The sequence below is a fragment of the Leuresthes tenuis genome, unplaced genomic scaffold (genome assembly GCF_036924035.1).
Source record: "Leuresthes tenuis unplaced genomic scaffold, fLeuTen1.0.hap1 SCAF_71, whole genome shotgun sequence".
Classification (NCBI taxonomy): Eukaryota; Metazoa; Chordata; class Actinopteri; order Atheriniformes; family Atherinopsidae; genus Leuresthes; species Leuresthes tenuis.
Window position 1 is genome coordinate 293,866 of NW_027325425.1, and position 5,323 is coordinate 299,188.

General features: G+C 43.1%; 3 non-coding genes across 3 annotated transcripts; 2 read left to right on the plus strand and 1 right to left on the minus strand.

Moving 5' to 3' along the window:
* Window positions 1-574: 574 nt before the first annotated feature.
* On the plus strand, window positions 575-688 carry LOC140286083 (U5 spliceosomal RNA). Its single transcript, XR_011910976.1, has one exon. It is a non-coding gene; the product is annotated as a U5 spliceosomal RNA (small nuclear RNA).
* Window positions 689-996: 308 nt separating this feature from the next.
* Window positions 997-1,180, plus strand: LOC140286062 (U2 spliceosomal RNA). Its single transcript, XR_011910969.1, has one exon. It is a non-coding gene; the product is annotated as a U2 spliceosomal RNA (small nuclear RNA).
* Window positions 1,181-4,424: 3,244 nt separating this feature from the next.
* Window positions 4,425-4,538, minus strand: LOC140286081 (U5 spliceosomal RNA). The gene has a single exon (XR_011910974.1). It is a non-coding gene; the product is annotated as a U5 spliceosomal RNA (small nuclear RNA).
* Between the last annotated feature and the right edge of the window lie 785 nt (window positions 4,539-5,323).

Here is a 5,323-nt window from a genome sequence, read left to right on the forward strand (position 1 = left end):
ATTCACAAACTCTTCAACTTATACTCTTTTACCGAAGCTGCTACAGCTCGATTGGCCGAATACCCTTAGATCCTATTTCGGTGAATTTGACATCTGCCTTACATGTAACAGATTAGCGGTTTAGCAGTTTTAATTTAGTTTGAATGAAGGAATTCATTTTATAGCAAAATCCGAAATCGTGAAGCACTCCTGAAAGTAAGCTTATTCTCGGATTCCTGAAACTTTAGATTTGCTCTTTCTTTTACTGCAAAGTACAACGTTGTTTTTTTTGTTTAAATCTTTCTAGACATGGTAAATATGAACGACAAAGCAGTTTTAACATAGTTTGAGTGAAGGAATTCATTTTATAGATAAAATCCCAAGAGTCTGCAGAGAAAAGAGAGTGAATGCGAAGTAGACTTTAACACGGCTATGGGAGCGAGCCGAGTGTCGGCTAACCGGGAGAATTGCTTGAAAGAAACGCGACACCGAATGAGCGGTCAGAACAAAGCCTCAATACGGGATTCTCGCTCACCATGGGGAAGGTGGCTAAACCAACTAGCCTGATGCCCTGCTCCCGCAGTGACGGATAATCGTACTTTGGTTTCTCTTCATAACATACAAGTCTTTCGCCTTTTACTAAAGACTTCCGTGGAGAGCAGCACTAATGAGTTGTTTCTATTATTGGCAGGCTTTACCTTTGCGGGTGAAGCCCTTTCTGTCTGTGCAAAAGAAATCTTGCTACTTTGCAGAGTGACTTCTCTGAGTAGAGTCGCCTTACTTGTTGCGACTGTGCCGATGTTCGAAGCTGGAGTGCAAAGTTGTTGCTTGAATGGTGCTTGCTGGAGCATGCGGGAGTGCAAAGTTATACCATTTAAAAGGGCTGAAGAGTGCTCAGTGCAGCGGGTGGGCGGAGGTGCAACGTGACACTCTGGCCACCTATGGCCATAAAAAGAACACTGCTACAAGTGCGCATTGTGCCAGCAAGGGCCCTCGGACCTGAAACAGTGGACAGTTATCGCTTCTCGGCCTTTTGGCTAAGATCAAGTGTAGTATCTGTTCTTATCAGTTTAATATGTCCTCTATACGAGAACAACATATTAAATGGATTTTTAAGAATAGGAGTTGAAAAAGAAGCTTGCTCCGTTCACTCCAAGCCTCGACCCGGTACTGCAGTGCCGCTGGGAACGGTGCGCTCTCCTCTGCTCTTGTGAAAAAGCAAACAGCGGTGCAGGATGGAAGTTTCAGGGAGCCCAAGATGAAACTTTCTTTTAATCTATTGAGAAAGGAGAGTGAATGCGAAGTGGACTTTAACACGGCTCTGGGAGCGAGCCGAGTGCGGGCTAACCGGGAGAATTGCTTGAAAGAAACGCGACACCGAATGAGTGGTCAGAACAAAGCCTCAATACGGTGTTCCCGTGGTGTTTGTGGCTGCCTTGTCTTTTGCACAGAGTAAAAGACAAGGCAGCCATCGAATAGATTGTTTCTACTTGGTCAGCCGAGGAGCAGGGGGGGGGGGCAAGCGTCTCAACCAAGCAAAGCTCACCAAGTAGGAACAATCGGGCCCTTTTCGATGGCTGCAACACCTGAAAGAGATATTGATGCGAGACCCGATCAAATGCTTTTTCAAAGTCTAAATTTAAGATGACAAGCCGGGTGTTTCTGTCTCTAGCGTAATCAATGATGTCTCGAATCAGTACGAGGCTGTCGGTGAGTTGTCTCCCTGAGATGGCACAAGCTTGGTCTGGGTGAATTACCTCCTCTAAAACAGAGGACATCCGTGTCGCTAAAACCTTGCTAAAAAGTTTACAGTCAAAGTTTAAAAGTGTGATGGGCCTCCAATTCTTTAGGTCAGTCTTATCATTTTTTTTATAAAGTAGAGTCACTATTCCCACTCTAAAACTGTCAGGCAGTCGGTCGAGTTTTTCAAAATCTTTAAAAACATCTAAAATGTCTGATGATAAAAGGTCCCAATAGGTCAGATAGAATTCTGCAGGAAGCCCGTCTAAACCCGGAGCTCGACTTCTCTTAAAACCTGTTAGGCATTTTTTTAACTCTAAAGCAGTAAAATTCTGTGTCAAGTGTGCATTCTCTTTTACGGTTTTGTCAACGAATTTTAAGATTTCTGCCGATGTTTCCAAGTGCACTGGTTTCTCTTTGTACATGTTACTATAAAAGGTATGTACAGTTTCAATCATCTCTTGTGTGGATTTTGTTAAAAACCCATCTTCTCTTTTTAGATTTTGATTACACTCCTTTTTATTTATAACTTTCTTTCTTTTTCACCTTCCTCAATTTCCTGCTCCCTGCTTCTTACAAAAATTCCTTTACTCTTTATTTCTGCTAAAACTGACATTTCCTTTTTGACATCTTTGATTTCTTCTTTAAAGTCTATGCCACACTGATTTAGTTTAAAGTTGCGCTGTAAGCGTTTATGTAGTCCCATCATACATCTATTCTCTTTCCTTTTTTTACGTTTACCTTGCTGTTTAAAAAAAGTCTGGGTCGTTTCCTTCACCATTTCCCACCATTGTGCATGTGTTTCGTAGAGGTCTTGAAGGGTCTGCCACTCTTTATAACATTCCCTGTACTGACTGACTATGATTTCATCCTCCAACAGGGAACAGTTGAGTTTCCACAGACCACTTCCTACCGTCACACCAGAAGGGGGTGAAAGGGTGCAGGAGAGCATAAGGTGGTCTGAAAAGAAAACAGGGGTTAATCTAACATCAGTGGGTGGGCAATCTCTAGTAAAGAAATAATCAATGCGAGAGGCTCTGGTGCCATCATGACTAAACCAGGTGAAGCCCTCCTCTCTGGGATGCATGGTTTTAAAACAGTCAGTAAGCTTAAAATCCCTGCATATGCCCTGAAGTAAAATCGAAGTCTTATCCACTTTAAAATCTACCCCTGCTCTTTTTCTATCTTTCCTGCTCAAGATACAGTTAAAATCCCCTCCTACAACTAAAGGTACTTGCCCTAGCATGTAAAGCTGTATATCTTCTAAAAGGTCATACCTTTCATTTTTTCCATTGAAACCATAAATATTTAAGAGGTTAAAGTCTTGCCCCATAAAATTCAAGTGTGCTAAAAGTGCCCGTCCGTCTCTCACCACTGTGCTACCTTTCACCAGAACATGCAGATTTTTAATTAGAATGGCCACACCATCATTTTTATTTTGATTTGAGCCACTCCATATCGATAAATGGGGCCACATTTCCTCCCATTGTCTATGTTTTTTTAAAAAAGGTAGTCCACATTCTTGTATTAAAAACACATCTGATTTTATGGAGTCTAAGAAGGATAAAATACTCTGGGCTCTTGTCTTTGATTTCACACTTCTCACATTTAGTGTTGAGAAGGTGAGAACCATTAAAAGCATAAAGGAAAGTAGGTATGTCATTTTCGTTTTTCTAAGTTATCAAAACAAATTACACACAGGTTATTTCTTGGGAAACTAGCTCTTCCTTCATTTCTTTAGGTGAAAAGTGAGTAGGGTGATCTATATTTCCTTTTCGGACTCTCGATGTTGGCCTCTGACGCAATGTTGCATTTAACTTTGAGTCCCTGGGGGTCGATTGCAGAGCTGAAGTTAAAAAGGAGACCTCATTTGGTGAGTCGGAGGGGAAGACTCTAGGTTCTTCCACTGAAGAACTGTCTGAAAGGGACCTAACCCTTCCCCTCTTCTCTGATACCACTGGGGAATCAGAGGCTCAGATGCCGTCCTCTTCGGCTGTTGACCTTCGGGGAGGTGAGTATCTTCACTAGACTCACCTGTCTGCTCTTCCTCCTCATTTAGCGTAGCTCCACCCTCTGCCTGTGAATTCTCACAGACTTCAACACTGAGTGGTGAGGCCTCTACAGGCCCCTCCCCTTTTTGCTCCTCACTTCCAATCCAAGCTTTTTGCGGGAAGTTTGAATTTATTGGGTCAACCTCTTCACTTTGTTCACCAACTGCCACCTTTGGTCCTTCTCTTTGTTGGCTTGACTGTGGCTTTACCGTCTTTAATTTGTTGGCAAAAGATTTAGGGCAATCTCTGAAGAGGTGATTTAATTCTCCACAGAGATTACATTTCCTGCCATTTGGACACTCTCCAAAAGTTTGCCCAATTTCTCTGCTCTTCCCACATAACACCTTGGTACAAGCCTCAACCAGGTGCCCATGCTCACCACACTTGCGGCAGAACTTGGGCTGCCCCTGGTAGTGGATGTAACCTCGGTTTTCAAGGTGGCCAGAGTGTCGCCCACCCGCTGCACTGAGCACTCTTCAGCCCTTTTAAATGGTATAACTTTGCACTCCCGCACGCTCCAGCAAGCACCATTCAAGCAACAACTTTGCACTCCAGCTTCGAACATCGGCACAGTCGCAACAAGTAAGGCGACTCTACTCAGAGAAGTCACTCTGCACAGTAAGAAGATTTCTTTTGCACAGACAGAAAGGGCTTCACCCGCAAAGGTAAAGCCTGCCAAAAATAGAAACAACTCATTAGTGCTGCTCTCCACAGAAATCTTTAGTAAAAGGCGAAAGACTTGTACGTTATGAAGAGAAACCAGAGTACGATTATCCGTCACTGCGGGAGCAGGGCATCAGGCTAGTTGGCATAGCCACCTTCCCCATGGTGAGCTTTGCTTGGTTGAGACGCTTGCTCCCCCCCCCTTGCTCCTCGGCTGACCAAGTAGGAACAATCGGGCCCTATTCGATGGCTGCCTTGTCTTTTACTCTGTGCAAAAGACAAGGCAGCAACAAAAACACCACGAGAATCCCGTATTGAGGCTTTGTTCTGATCGCTCATTCGGTGTCGCGTTTCTTTCAAGCAATTCTCCCGGTTAGCCCACACTCGGCTCGCTCCCATAGCCGTGTTAAAGTCTACTTCGCATTCACTCTCTTTTCTCAGCAGACTCTTGGGATTTTATCTATAAAATGAATTCCTTCACTCAAACTATGTGAAAACTGCTTTGTCCTTAATATTTACCATGTCTAGAAAGATTTAAACAAAAAAAAAACAACGTTGTACTTTGCAGTAAAAGAAAGAGCAAATCTAAAGTTTCAGGAATCCGAGAATAAGCTTACTTTCATGAGTTCTTCACGATTTCGGATTTTGCTATAAAATGAATTCCTTCACTCAAACTAAATTAAAACTGCTAAACAGCTAATCTGTTACATGCAAGGCAGATGTCAAATTCACCGAAATAGGATCTAAGGGTATTTGGCCAATCGAGCTGTAGCAGCTTCGGTAAAAGAGTATAAGTTGAAGAGTTTGTGAATAAAGGTGTGCGCACACATAGTGAGTTGTAGGAAAATAGGCAGGGAGCAATGCCGGCTGGGGTATAGGTTCTTGTATGT